At 39.1% G+C, this 16,355-nt stretch overlaps 1 long non-coding RNA gene across 1 annotated transcript; it reads left to right on the top strand.

The window, feature by feature from the left end:
- Positions 1–573: 573 nt before the first annotated feature.
- Positions 574–10,624, top strand: LOC134284176 (uncharacterized). The gene is made up of 2 exons (XR_009995672.1): positions 574–1,363; positions 1,455–10,624. It is a non-coding gene; the product is annotated as an uncharacterized LOC134284176 (long non-coding RNA).
- The last annotated feature ends 5,731 nt before the right edge of the window (positions 10,625–16,355 follow it).

Genomic DNA, 16,355 nt, shown 5'->3' with positions numbered 1-16,355 from the left:
ACCATCCAGTACGCATTGAAGTTCGGGTTCAACGTTGAGGCTTGCTACCACGAGTTCTTCCTCTGGGCACTCAAGTGATTACTGATGAGCTGCGATAGTATATCCGCACATCTGTAGTATCTGCGTAGCCAAAATTGTTTGTTGATCGATACGAACTCGACGCTGAAGTCGTACCCGGGCAGTGTGAAACACGTGTTTCACGATTACGCTTTGTTTGGGATTCCACTGAATCACATGGTTATTATGTTTCTAGTTCAAAACCGAATTAGCGACATTTTTTCTTTTACTTCCGCTGCTTTTGCCTTGCGTTAAACACTATGTCGGAAGTGGGGCGCTGTATAGAGCACCAGGTATACAATACAGCGCCCCTCTTCCGACATTGTGTTTAACGCAAGGCAAAAGCAGCGGAAGTAAAAGAAAAAATGTCGCTAATTCGGTTTTGAACTGGAAACATAATACTATGATTGGAAATGCAATTCATATTCAAATGTGCTAGAAGAGCTATAATAATTTTGGGTAGTTTTGGTGTTTGTTAACTATTATTTTTGGAAATAGTTAGGTATTTAAAGTTTTGTTCAAATATTTCATCACAATGTTAAACATTGGGAATTCCTAATAGTTTTACATTTTTAAATAACACTGTGGTACGCAGCCATCGCGATAAACTCGTGAACGGGCTCTTGGTTCATCAGCTGATATTTATTAAACCGTGAGCGTGTGCATGTGGCTTCCATAACCACCGTCACAAAGGGGGAATGTGGGCACAACTAGATATTTCAGTTTAGAATTAAATGTTCATGTCATTTCAACTAATTTTACGACAAAACCTATTTTCTATTTGTTTCGTCATTCATGGCCGTGCGGAAAAGTTGTGGGTGCGCTTGGTCGTCGTATACTTGCTGTTTTGATAGGGTGTATGGGTTCGATGAACAGTTTCGCCGTCCGAGCGAGAGCTCTGATGTTTCACGCAGTGTAGTCAGTCAGTCAATCGGTGAATAGAGTTCAGTGGCGATAGGCGTGTGTACCAGGCAAGCCAGGCAAGCATACGTCGCGCTTCCTCGGCTATCTGCGCTGCGAGGAAATCTTACCTTTTTACCTTCTGTACAACTCTCTCTCATGTATTGGATGTGCGGATGAACAGACATTTTGAAAAGCTAGAGGCGTGAAAATTTTCATTTTCTACTTTTCTGGGAAGAATTTGAAGTGTTTTGTGACTTTTATCGAACCAGTATGGTGTGTTAGATAAAAAAACAGTGAAAAGTATGTTAAAGTGACAAAGAAAGTGGTGGTTTTGAACAGTGTAATTAACTTCAGCTGGACTTTGGATCCAAGCCCAGTATTGATTTTCCATTTTCTCTCGATGGTATAATTTATGTGCAAGACTTGAAATTTCTTTGACATATGGCGATGAAGTGGTGAGCTCAATTCATATTAATTTTATTCATTTTTCTTAGGATAATGCGTATGGTGATGAAATATAAACTCGAAATTGTTCAAACCTCGAACAACGCAATAGCGAAGCAAATCGCACAGTGAAAGCACAGTTAATTGGTGATAAGACGAGTGTGTCATTCTTCCCTGTTATCTCGGTTACCGAAAGTGGTACCTCCTGCGGGTTCTCTCCGTGTCGGTGCAACCCAAATGGATGTGTTTTCCCTTGTGGTTCGGATTTTCATTGAAACTCTCAGCATTATAAACCATTCTGTTGCTCGGGGGGAATAAGAAGAAGAAAACACATTAGTGGCGAACAATTTACTGTAGTTGTGAGGCTGCTCCAGACTATGTTATTGTGAGTTTGAATCAACGAAGAGTGAATCGAACAGGCAGTGATGAATCAAAAACAGCTGTGTATGCAGAAAGTAAAGATTGCTTCTCGGTCATCGTGATAAACAACATATACAGAAGAGGTAAGTCATCTTTGCTTAGGAAGAGATACTATCTTTATATTGCTCTTCACTGAGGCTTCACGTCATAAAGTTATCGATAATTTTACAGGAAACGCTCTGTGGCAAGATAGCGATGAGAGAACTCAAATAGGTACAGTTGAACCATTTATACTTTTCTCTTTTGGCACAGAAGAGCCATCATGTCACATAAAAAATAAATTCGACGTATAAGTGGAGTGTATTATTCCTTCACAACACAGTGGCAACCATATTGCCACTTACATTTTCTAATTCTTTCTGCTTGATAATAACGTACATGTATTAAACTTCTTTTTCGGTTTACAGTTCTAGCCACAATCATTGTTGAAAAGTACATATTTACTCATGTTTCTATGTATTTATCGACCGTGCTTGAAAATATATACGTTTTGAATTTTTATGATCTTGTGTCTCGCCCCTAGCTTTCAAATCGTTATTATCGTCGCAGCACCAAATCGAAGTCGTCGCTTGAAGCACATGCGAAGTTGCAGCTGCGAAGTAAATTTGAATCTATTTTTTCTGTTGCGCATCATAAAGTTATATAAGAGCTACAATATGCACTAATTCAAATTGAGTTGCGACATTTCTAAGTAGTTTAAAAATCAATTTTCGCATCGTCGGTCACTTCGGATTTCACCATAATATTTTTTATCGTGTACTTCAGATAGGAACAATCTTGGGGCCTGTGTCAATAGGGTCCTAAAATTAAAGACGAAATCTCGCTAATATTGAATAATGCGATCAAGCATGGTATTCTAATTGGATTTGTACTTTACTCGAACTTGAAAAACAAAGAAATAATGAGAAAATTCGAAATAAGTAAAATGGTAAATAGTTCTACTTTGACACTTGAGGTCAACCTTGTGTGACGGAGCTCGACATTTTTCGCTCTGGGGATTCAAAAATGTTCCTATCTGACATACACGGTGAAAAAAATCACTCAATGTATGTGTTATGAGCTAGGGACGAGACAAAAGACTAAAAAAATGAAAATTATGTATTTACAACTACGGTTAATAAAAACGTCAAAAAATGAGTAAATATATACTCTTGTACCACATATTGTGGTTTAAAACAAGAATCCAGATAGGACTTTAGGAGCCTATTGGCGAATTAAAATTAATTTTCACTTAAACTTGACAGTTCGATAATTATTTCCTTAGGAGAACTGTCAAGTTTAAGTGTTGAACTGTCAAATTTAAGTAAAAATTAATTTTAATTCGTCAATTGACACAGACCCTTAGGACAAATTTTGAATCCCAGTCTTAACACATATCAGGCCAAACATATCTAAAGGTCCTATCTGCAGAAGAGAGGCTCTCTTTGGTTTCCCTACATACATACATTTATTTGTTCAACATCATTAAGACAAGACATAATCAACAATAGTACGCCACAATACTCGGTTTGTGACTGCCGCTCTCCATCCTCGGTCGCGCCCAATGCTCGCCAGGTCACGTTCCACCTGGTCCGCCCATCGTGCTCTATGCGCTCCACGCCATCTTGTACCAACCGGATCAGTTGCAAACACCAGCTTTGCAGTGTTGTTGTCCGACATTCTTGCAACATGCCCTGCCCACCGTATCCTTCCGGCTTTGGCCACCTTCTGGATGCTGGGTTCGCCGTAAAGTGCAGCGAGCTCGTGGTTCATCCTTCTCCGCCACACACCGTTCTCCTGCACATCGCCGAAGATCGTTCTTAGCACGCGTCGCTCGAAAACTCCGAGTGCTTGTAGGTCCTTCTCGAGGTTTCCCTCTCTTACGTTAATATTTCAGCTGTTTATTTGAATTATGATTGTCTTCTTGCATAGAACGATGATCAAAACAATCGTCTTTTGATTTGTACTGCAAAAATAGTTGAAAAGAGTAGTACCATTACATTGCAATAATTGAAAGAGAATGTGAACAAAGAGAGCCTCTCAAGTGCAGATAGGATCTATTGAAATGTTTGTCCTGATATGGCACTCGCTGATTTTTTTATGTAACAATTATGACACTTGAGGAAACTTATGCCGTTTTTCTTTTTGAACCTGGGTTGGAACTGGAGCGCCGGGGAATGTATAAACTAAGGCCTGAAGTACACAGGGTCAAATATTTGACTGGGAAAAAACTCAAGAAACAACATCAGTACGTTTGACACTAAAGAGAATTCTATCGAGTCAAACAAGATGTTTGAGCATTGTTTCTTTTTGGACAAATATTTGACCCTGTGTACTAACGGCTTAACAAACCTCAAATCCATCAATGACATTGCATTAGGTTAAATTTTTAATGAATTCTGGCTTTCTCGTGCCAGAATCCCGTACACTGCAATCGTGAACACTGCAAAAATTCCACACATTTTTATTGGCAAAAATCCATGGATTTGAAAGGAATCTCGAAAGGAGTCCTGGGTGAAATCAAAGAAGGAGTCCTGCGAGGAATTCTTAACGGAAATTTTGAAAGTATTTCTAGAGAAATCCTTAACTGAATGCTTCGTTAAGAAATCAATGAAGATATCTCAGAACAAATCTCTGAAACAACCCTTGTCGGAAGCCATGCAGATTTTTTTTTTCAATTTTAAACAAATGCCGGGAGAAATCAATAAAAAAATCTCGGAAGAAGTCTTCAAAGGAACCCTGGCAAGAATTCTTTAGAGAAATCCTAAATGAATCGGAATGATGACTTAAACAAAACCCGGGAAAATCAATGAAGATATTTCGGAAGGTATCAATGAAAAAATTCTGGAAGGAATATCTGAAGGAAAAGCGAGAGGAATTCCTAGAGAAAATCCTGTAAGAATCCTGGAGAAACCCTTATGGAAACTCGGAAATTATTCATGAAAGAATCCGGAAGAAATCCCGCGGGACTAGTCCCTGAAGGAATACCGTGGGAAATTCCTCAAGGAACCCTCGAAAGCATTCTGGAGGAATTTTCTTAAAGAATCTCGGGAGACATCCCTTTGGGAATACCGAGAAGAGCCCCTGAATGAATCCCAGTAGGAATTCATGGAGCAATCCTTAGAAGAATACTCGAAAGGATTTCAGGAAGAATTCCGAGCAGAACACCTACCTACAAAATAAAATTCTGGTAGGAATCCTAGGAGAAACTTTGGAGAATTGTCGAGAGAATTTGCTGAATAGTTTCACAGATAAATCCCTATAGGAGGCCTTGCATGTGGACCGATCTCTTGAAATGTGAGATATGTGAAATGTCCATCGACCACGCTTAAACGATCATTTTAAGTCTTCATAGTTGTGGCATCCTTTTTCTTTGCGTTTGACGTGAAATGATGAGATGCTAGCGCCAAGCAACGGGAGCATAACAAAATACTCTGATGTGACCGTTACAAAGTTTTACATAAGGCGAAATGCGATTGAGAATTACAACATTCCAAGATATGACTCAAGCGTCAAAGTGGCCAGGCCTACTGCATTAATTGTCGCAAAGATGGTTCTTAGAATAGGGTCCTAAAATTAAAGACGAAATCTCGCTTATATTGAATATTACGATCAAGCATGGTATTCTAATCGGAATTGTACTTTACTCGAACTTGAAAAACAAAGGAATAATGAGAAAATTCGAAATAGGTAAAATGGTAAATAGTTCTGCTTTGACATTTGAGGTCAACCTTGTGTGACTGAGCTCAACATTTTTCGCACTGGGATTTCAAAAATGTTCCTATCTGATAGACACGGTGAAAAAAAATCACTCAAAGTATGTGTTATAAGCTAGGGACGAGACAAAAGGCTAAAAAAATAAAAATAATATATTTTCAACTACGGTTAATAAAAACGTCAAAAATTGGTTCAAGAGTACATATTTAACTCTTGAACCATATATTGTGGTTTAAAACAAGAATCCCGATAGGACTTTAGGAGCCTATTAGGTTCTTTAGGGGTATGCAAATTATTTCATAATCGGAATTCCCGTCCAAAAATTAGTCGAAATCCAAAATCATTTTTGGTGCCCGGGAACTATTTTTAAAACCCTTTAGAAGATTGCTTGGGGAAATTTTGTTAGGGCGCATTGTCATTTTATCGATTGAAAAGTCATTCTATCCACGAAAATTAAATAAAACAGTTTTAATTTCCGTGGATAGAATGATTTTTGGTATTTAACCATCACAACAAAGGAATTGAAACGCAACAAAATCACGTTATACTCAGAAAAATGAGCTCTTTCGATTAAGCTATAGAAAATAACAGTATTTTATTCACTAAACATCCCAATTACCACAAGTTTTGAATGATTATTCCACAGACAAACAGACGTAACATTATTCAAAATGGCTTGGCACATGCATTTGACGATCAATTCAAATTCAATCAGATTTAGCGATCCTTCCACCAGAGGCAGTAGTGTTCGATCGCTTTGACGTTTGCCAGTGTACATGTTGCTGAATGATGCAATACTCCAATGCACGGTGATGTCATCATGAAATCGCTCTATTTCTCTCCTACGGGAAATTTGAAAACAACAAATGTCAAATTTGACAGGTCCTGTTGGCAGGAGTAAAATCATTTTATTTGGTATGTCGAAATGCATCTAAACTCGATTTTCTCGAAATAAAAATTTTATCCACAATAAAAAATAATTGTGCAATACATTGAACCACAGAGAACAGACGTCTATCTTCGCTTGCTGCCTTATGGGTAGTACGCTGATCGCACGAAATTTCTTGGCCTATCTCGATGCGTGGAAAATTCAGGCAAGGAATCGCTCAAGCCCATATAGCCGAGGCGGTAAACGCACGGGTATTCAGCATGACCATGCTGAGGGTGACGGGTTCGATTCCCGGTCGGTCCAGGATCTTTTCGTAAAGAAAATTTCCTTGACTTCCTTGGGCATAGAGTATCTTCGTGCCTGCCACACGATATACGCATGCAAAATGGTCATTGGCAGAGGAAGCTCTCAGTTAATAACTGTGGAAGTGCTCATAGAACACTAAGCTGAGAAGCAGGCTTTGTCCCAATGAGGACGTTACGCCAAGAAGAGGAGAGAGGAATCGCTCAAGAAATAAATATACCGCATTTAGTTCACTACTGGACTGCGAACTGCGACTTTATAAGTGCGAAAACGTAAATAAAAGTGCGCGATTGCATCAAATCAGGTTGATGTCTTCGGCGCACTATTTCTTCAATCTATGGAGAACAAGTGCTCTGAAGGCACCGAGTTGATTTGATGCAATCGCGCACTTTTATTAGCGTTTTCGCACTCGTGAAAACTAGTGCGATAGTCCAGTGGTGAACTAAATGCGCTATAATAAAGTGTCGCTTTATTCCAGATCTTAGTACGGACCTGAAACGAAACGTCAAATCCGTTTGAAATGCGAGGTATGCACTTCAAACGGAATCGCTCAAGTAATTTTCGTTCAGTGCATTATTTTTCCGTGACCGGAATGGTCAAGAAATTTAACACAGCAAGCCCGATTTGATTTGACGTTTCGTTTCAGCTCCGTACTAGGATCCGGAATAAAGCGACGCTTTCTTATTTCTTGAGCGATTCCTTGCCTGAATTTTCCACGCATCAAGATAGGCCAAGAAATTTCTTGCGATCTGCGTACTACCCATTACAACTTTGAACGCGCCCCATTGACCAATCCAAATTCCTGTGTGGTAGTGGTTTGTGTTCAGATTTCCCGTGTTAATCTATCTGTAAGAACTTTGTAAACATCTTTTGTTCTCACGTATATGAATAGGCTTGCATTAGGTTTCGTGAGATATTTTTTGGACAACTCAATGCAAGTAATCCATTTACTGTGGATTTGCTCATCGATCATCAAGCTGAGAAGCGAGCTTTGTCCCAGTGGGACGTTACGCCAGGAAGAAGTAGATCTTAAAGAATTCTTGAGTGAATCAATTTATTTCAATTCTATCAGACATTAATCCTAAATTGTGTATTTATTTGAGAAACTCTCAACTTTTGTAAAACATTTTGATTTATTTTAAATATTACGGGTTATGACTTATTAACTGTAAAGAATGCCCATAGTGCGCCGTACAAGACGAATATTCTGCGAACGTGCTCCAATCGTTCTTCTCCGAGGCAACCGCAGTGCCATCTCACCGTTCGCTTGCGGGCATCGAAAGAACCAACATCGAAAACAAGACTCACGCACACGAAGACAAACGATAAAAAAAAACAAAAAATCCGAACCTTCGCAGCTTGGGGCGCACCAACACAGCCTTGGTGGTGTTTTGTTGTTTTGCTAGTTCGTTCACGTTCGGCACTGGTTGCGACACGAACGCAAACTCGTGGTCGCCGTGAGAGCGGCCCGCGGTGTGTGGAACTCACACAAGCCAGATGCCACACAGTGTGAATTTGAAGTTTTTCGATGGGCAAAATCGCGTTTTTCAATAATATTTTAATAGTTAAATCAAACTTGCATCACGTCTGTTTAATTTGAAGAAGAGAAAGTCGATGAAGAGAAATCAATCATGTTACTTTCACCCTTATCTATTATTACCCTTGTTCTGAATTATTCAAATTATTATTAAGAGTATTTTTTGTTGTCTGTATTAACGAGATTTTTAACCCTAAGTTCATCTCGAGACCCACGCTTTACTTCCCTTCCGAAGGAAGAACCCACATTTTGTGGGTATGTCGGGAGCGGGATTCGATCCCAGGTCCTCGGCGTGATAGTCTTGTGTTCTACCCACCACACCAGGTCCGCTCCACTATTAAGAGTAATTCCTTTTACACGATTTACGATTTTTCGAAGTTTTGTGCCTGATATATTATTCTGCGTCGCACGGAAAATTTAAAAGCGCAAACGCTCATTTACCTCCGCTCGTACGTTAACGGTTATTAGTGTTTTCGATGCAGTATTCCATTCCACCCGAAGAACCCATTTTAAGTTTTCTCGAAGTCACTGCCTTTTTATTTACAACCAAAAAATTTAACGGAATTCTTAAACACCTTATTACCCATTTATTCATGTGGCTGTTCATAAACCACGTAGACCAAATTTTGGCCATCTCAGACCCCTCTCCCCCGTCGTAGACTTCTATCCATACAAAAAACACACATCCCCTCCCCCCTCTTCCCCTCACAAAGTCTACGTGGTTTATGAATGGCCTCCAAGTAGCCACGCTGCCCAAGCCTGTGTACATTAAAGCTTATGCAACCAATAAAACTTAAGAAATTCATAAATATCTTATGATATTTTGCCATAGTTGTAATCTAGGTTGTAATTTGCCATAATAATAACAAACATATGAATACTCATCTTCATAAGATATTATTGATAATATTATGGCAAGAAATCAAAAGATATTTATGAATTTCTTACACGCTAACCCCCAGCTACCCAGATTGATGTCAAAGCGACCCAGATCGAGCAAAACTGCAGTTGCCGCGGGCAATGCGAAAAATTTTGTCCCAAGTTCCATTTACCCAGATTTTGACATCTACTAACAACAAGAAATAATGGGTATCGAGATTTCCGCGAAGACCCCTTTACCCACAATCAGAGTAAACCTTATACCCCAGACAGACATGTGATACGAGTATGATTCCTGTACAACGGTACGCAGTGTCAAGAAAATGCTAACAAGACTGACTTGAACTGAGAGAATTTTCAGTATGGCACTCATTTCAAGCGCAATCGTACAGTGATTCTTGTATCACATGTGTGTCATAAGTATTACTCTTCTGGTGTGAGATTGGTTACCCAGATTTTGACAGCTGCTAATAACACACAAATCCGGGTAGAATCGACCCAATCGATGGCTAGTTTCAGGTTAGCGACAGACGTAACACTCTGATAATTCCCATCTTACACAGATTTATCAAAATATGATAGTTGGCCAACTGCCCACCCGTGGCGCTCGCATCGTTTTTGTTCGAGTTTGACGTTTGCTCACTACCGCCACCTAGTTGATGGTCGGCCAAACTTAGTCCTTTTAGCATTGGGCGAATATGTTTCCGTGACAATGATTTGAATCGAAAAATGTTCGAAGTGTTACGTCTGTTTGTCTGTGGTGTAAGTTTGTTTGGACAAGTGCTGGATTAAAGTGCAAAAGGGCCACGGGGCCACCGATTAAGCACAGTTTTGAGTTCGAAAGGGATCGCTCAAGAAACTTCTTAAGCGATTCCTAGCAGAAACTTTCTTCGGTTACTGCCATTTGAAAAGTCATTTCTTCGCAACTGAAACTTTCGTGTGATCGAAGAAAAAAACTGTTTCTCGAGCGATTTATTTATTTCCCATGTATCAATATAGGCTGAGAAGAGAAATTCCTTCTGAACTGCAAACAGCCCTTCACACTCTATTTGAATTTTTGAATTTTGGTCACCTATTTATCCCATCATGCCCACTGTGCGCTCATGTGCAAACGTCACTCCGGTGTGCCTGCGTGTGAGTGAGTCAGCGAGCCACTCATCGACCGTCGGTCCAAGTCGAGCCCGAGCCCGAGCCACGGCCAGTCACAGTCGTAGCAAGGCAGCCGAAGAGTGAGTGTTCGCTCCGTACTCGCGCATAGTGACATTTTCGTTCCTTTGTTCAGACCACAGTGTATGGAAAAGTAAGTGGACTGGCCCGAAATCGATAAAATTTTCCAACTTTTTCGCCGTCTGCGGATTTATCCCTGCCCGGAAGGACAACCGTAAGTAGCCATTCGGTTCAATTTCCTATACTATCCGGTGGGGAAACGGTGCGGAATTATATAATTTCGACGATGAAAAAAGTGCCACGGACGGAAAAGAGCACATAATGGCCGATGTCGAGAGGAAAAAACCCCAACCTCCCAATGTAGTGGAAGGCGATGGGAAAAATTGCGACGGAATTAATATTTTTCAATCAATTCCGTCGAATTTGGTGCGTATTTCGATTGTTTAGGGTTTGATCGGGTTGATTCGGTATCGATAGTGGATTACCCTCGGACGGGGAAGTGTTTTTCGAGCCAATGAAAAAGCTGCCAAGAGTGCGAAAAAGTATGGCCATTTTGTACAGCAGGCCGTGAGACTATCGTCATCAGCCACAGCCAGCCAGCGAACAGACGGACGGCGGAGCGCTAGTGCTACACGTACTCGCAATATGAGGAGCGATATTTTTTTTATTTTCTGAGCTCAGCTCGATTTGATTCGATGGGAGCCGTCCGTAGGTTTTCTCGGTTGTTGTTGTCGCTGGTGTTCCAAAGAAGGTTCCGAAAAAAAAAGTTTTCGCTGTCTGTCGTGTTGGAATTATTCTCGCTGGTTTCATGAAAATATGGTTCCAGAATATTGATTGGATGGGAGAATCACTACGTGCGGGAGAGAAGTTTTAAGTAAATATAGCGTTTGTGTTTTTATTTAATAGGTATGTAATAAACGAGTGATGATAACATTAGTTTGTTTATTTGTCTAATCTAATGTATTAAGCTTGTTAAGATGTCATTAGAGCCTGTTCAATCAATATGTGGTAACTGCAGTTTGCAGAGAGAATTTTCTCTAAGAATTTATAGTTAATACATAAATACAAAGATTAAGGAAACTTGTGCTAATACTTCTTGTTTTCTTTTTACCTTTTGAAATTGCTAGTCAAATCCCCACAGGATTCCTGGAAGTATTACTATGTCAATTGATGTAGTACTCCGCGAGAGAATTCTTGAATTAAAAATCCAGTATAGGCTAACGTTTTGGACTCCCACAAGCCTTGATTTGGGAGAAAACGATTAAGTCTAAGGGGTCGTTCAACGAAAAATTTTGTCACAAGGTTTTAGATTAGGGTTGTGTGCTAGAAGTGGACCCTCTACAGAAAAACTCTAAAATTAAAGCCCAAATCAACTGTTGTCAGGCAACTTCCACCAAGGGAACATTAATTACATTGCCACCTAGGAGTTCTTGGCAAACGAATTGCCCAGTGGCCACAAAAATAGGGTATTTTAACAATTTTATGAATGTAAACACTCAGAAGGGTCCACTATACGCATATTCAGGAAGGTCCACTATAGGCACCAAGATATTTGTAAATAATCCTACACGCAGAAAAATAAATTGTAAACACAATTAAATTCTAGTTCAAATCAACCAATTTTTCAGTTTACTATAGCGACAAACTGATTTCTAGTTTAAACTGAACTGTTCCATTTGTTTGATAATACAAATATTTTCATTTGTCGAAATTTTTGACAGTTTGTTAAAACAAACAGAGATATGGTTTTTTCAACATGAAATAATTGATTGATTCAAACGACTGTACTTTTGCCACTAACAAACCCGGAATGTGATTGTTTTGGTGACGGCAGCAACTGCGGCAGCTCGGAAATCTATTTTTAGATCGTAGGTAAGCGGATGGCGAGGAGAACGACTAGAAAAAGACAAAAAAGGCGAAACCGATTAACTTTTTGTGGATGCTGTCGTGAGTACCTGCGCGTTATCCATCACGGCCAAAGCTGCACTTGGAAGTTTGCGTGATGGATTTGCTGCACCTTCTTCGCTGTGGCGATGTTAGGGTAAGCATTTTATAGATGTGTGAGTGCTTTCGGACCATGTTTATGGTTTTTATTTTGTTGAAACAAATGAAATTTTTGACATTATATGAAATGTCGGTAATCGGTTGTTTTTATCAATAAACTCTGAATGAAAACAATTAAATATAACTTTGGAATAAATAAATTCTCAGTTTGAAAATCAACCATGCGTTTTATTGTTTTAAACAAGCGCCATTTTTCTGCGTGTATAGTGGACTCCGGCAGTGTCCATTATATCACATTATAGGCAACGTTGATGCATAGTTTCAAATGCGTGTTTCACTGGAATAATTTATTAAAGGTTCATTCAAATATTACGTAACGCAAAATTTGGCAATTTTAGACCCCCTCCCTCCCCCACGTAATTAATTTTGTATGAGAGGTTTCGAAATTTTGTATGAAGCGTAACACAGCGCTAGATCCGGATCGCAGCAGTCTGTGAGCGCGCGCGGACGCAAGCAAATTTTCGGCTGTCATTTATTGCACCCTTCCATTTTGGGGTTTTCCGATCCTTTTCAAGCTAACATTAGAAGAAATTCGTAGTGATTTAGTGAATTTGTTTGGTGCTACAAAAGGTGTAACCATAACCACAGGTTTAACAGAAGTTTTTTTACACAGTCTGATAAAGTTCGGTCGCGCGCAGTGCGAAAAATGTCAAAATTTTTCATGAAATCCGTTCTGACCAACTCCAAAATTTTTGGCATCCGTCGTGGAATCCAGTGGCGAAACGTTTGTTCGTATTTTCTGACCCGTAAAGATACAGTTGAAAAAATGGCATTAACTTTTTATTTCAATTTTCGGGCTGAGATCAGCCGCTGCAGAAGTGCTGTTTCACGCGTGTGTCGTGTGCATTGCAAAATAGGAGAAAGGAGTTTTGATTTGCTTATTTTTCCTGAAAAAAAAAACAAGATAAGTTTGATCGAGTGTTTTCGAATGCAGTTTGTTAGTGTTCAATCTTGCAAGATCTGTTGGCGTGGTTGAATCGTTAATGAAAAACAACATCAAACGAAGCACATCTATTACTTAACAGAAATCAACGGAAGCTCCACTTCGAACTGCAGAGCAAATGGGTGAGACCTCTCCATTATGTGTACATTGTATAACATCCAAAGCACTTTTCAATATATTTCAACCTTATTATATTACATACATATTACATCTGGAGCGTTTGGTACGGTATGTCCACGCATCCTTCCTCCCCTGTAGATTCGAGAATTGCTTCGACGAAGGAACAAATGTTTCAAACTCGAGGCACTTCGTATAATCATCTTTGCGGCAAATACAACGCAGTAGGCCTGGCCGTTTTGATGCTTGTGTCATATCTTTGATATGCTGCAAGCCTCAATATAGACAAGAAAAGTAATTAGGCGTAATCTTACCTAATTACTTTCCAGGATGCTTTCTCGTACTGGCTGCGTTTGTATTAGATTAGATTAGATTAGAAGCGTAACACAGCGCTAGATCCCCTCCCTCCCCCCTTGGCGTTACGTAATATTTGAATGAACCCTAATGTTGTATGTTTGACGGTCTTAACACAAAGAGAGGACATGAAACTTGTTATTAAATTTCACTTTGGGACCATCCATTGAGGTAACATTGCCAAAAAGCCGCAGAAGCAAATTTCGATGGCTTAGGGGGTCCACAACCAGAGTTTAACATTTTCATTTTCAATGAGTGAAATTCAACGTGAATTTTGATAATTCTCAACTGAGGGATCAAAATAAAATTCATTTTGGTGAATGAATTTCTTCACCTATACATTAATTTTTCTGTCACTGACAATTTTCACTGAAAAATATAACTGAACCGTAACTCCCGATTATACTTCCAATCATCTCAAAACTTGTGTATAGTAGTTAATAAGAATATCTGGAGCTCGATTAGAATAGGTCGTATGTGCTTTCGTCGATATAAATTTCGATCAGTTGGATTCGCTTATTGAAGCGAAAGCTATTGAAATTAAACAAAACTTATACATACAGCCGATTCCTTACAAAACAGGCTTTCCGTTCAATCACTAAAAGTCCTCGAAAAATAATTGATATTGCTACAGTAACTAGAATAAACTGATCGATTTTTATATCGACGAAAGCACATACGACCTATTCAAATCGAGCTCTAGATATTAATTATGTTCTCTATTTGTCCATTAAGTCGGATTGTGCGTCTGCTAACAGAAATCGGACATTTTACGACGTGCGAAAAAAATATTCGTGACAGAGAATTGAATGAAAAAAGAGAGGCATTCAGTTGACAATGAATGTGGTCAAACACGAATGAAAAAATGAGAATGTCGTCAATCTTCACTTTCAATCTTCGAATTTTTTACTCTCTGTCCACAGCTATTACCCAAACTCTATGCTGTTTGAAAAACGAACTAGAATGTTTCTTCATTGTTAAAGCAATTTTCCAAATCAATGTATGAAACATCAAGAAATCCCATTGCAATTTTGCATACAAACTCAACTCAATGAACCCAATGCAATGAAATTTTGACCAAGTGAAAAAAGTTATAGCGCTTTCATTTATTTTACATTTTTTATAAATTGTTCTATTTTTAATAAGCATCCCATTACATTTTCAATTTATTGCTGGTTATGTTGTTACTTTCCATCAAAACATTAATATGTAATTCAATTGGAGGGAATTTTATTGCACTATGATTAGTAATTTGGTGTTTTATTAGAAAAATAGTCTAATCATGGGCCCATATAGCCGAGGCGGTAAACGCACGGGTATTCAGCATGATCATGCTGAGGGTGACGGGTTCGATTCCCGGTCGGTCCTGGATCTTTTCGTAAAGGAAATTTCCTTGACTTCCTTGGGCATAGAGTATCTTCGTGCCTGCCACACGATATACACATGCAAAATGGTCATTGGCAGAGGAAGCTCTTAGTTAATAACTGTGGAAGTGCTCATAGAACACTAAGCTGAGAAGCAGGCTTTGTCCCAGGAGGACGTTACGCCAAGAAGAGGAGAGGAGGAGTCTAATCATTATAATTTTCTTCCGTGTTAAAAATTTTAAGATACGTCAAAACACTTTCATAGCTCATTGTATAAGTCGTAAATGGTCAAAATTTCATTGTATTCGGTTCATTGAATCCGGAGATATAACAGCTCAAAGTTGGCTAGCGAATAATTACAGTAAGGACCCGATTTTGTCAGCCCCATTTTGCGACAAACTTTTTGCTCTCGTTACCTTACGGTCAAATTTTAACCAATTCATTAATATTTATCATCAAGCTACAGCTAAAGAGCAGAACATGGACAGATAAAAAGTTTGAAAAGTTGTTTAGGTTTTCGAGGAGAGCAAAAAATGTGTTCCGAAAAGGGGCTGACAAAATCGGGTCCCTTATGTATACCTTTTTCTAGACTCTATAACTTTGTGCAGAATATCCCGATCTTTTCCAAATTTTGATCACTGATACACAACAAGTTGATCAATTTACAGTGAAAATTTGAGATATTTGATACATTTTTCGAAAAGTTACAGCTACTTGAACGTTTTTTGAAAAGTGAAAATTTTGCCTGTCCCATTGCCTATCCTCTGCATTTAACAAAATAACGATTTTTAGAAGCAAAAGTTTGATTCTCGCGCAAAACGTAACGCGTGGAATGAGTATTATAGTCATCGTAGCTGAAGCATAATCACTGACGACAACGGGTAATAAAAAGTTTGCGTCACTGAGTCAGCAGCTCTTGAATATTTTTCTTCAAACACCGCCAGTCAGTTTGCTGGTCGCGACGAAAAAGTTTTGCCGGTTCTCTTTAGTGGCATTTTCGTTGAGTGGCTTGCACCGAACAGGGCAGGCGAACGAATAATCAGCCTCAAATGTAAAATGAAACACGCCTTCATTCGGAATCGAACCAAAAACCTTCAGATTGGCAGCACAACAAGCATACCATCAGAGCTATTTCAACAACTCCGATAGACCAAAGCTAAATCGTCAATGAAAGCCAACGTATGTAAATATCAAGGTAAGAGATTCTCGCAAATATCA

Source organism: Aedes albopictus, chromosome 3 (assembly GCF_035046485.1).
Source record: "Aedes albopictus strain Foshan chromosome 3, AalbF5, whole genome shotgun sequence".
Lineage (NCBI taxonomy): Eukaryota > Metazoa > Arthropoda > Insecta > Diptera > Culicidae > Aedes > Aedes albopictus.
The sequence above is the reverse complement of the archived record's forward strand: the minus strand, read 5'-3'. Positions and strand labels throughout refer to the sequence as shown.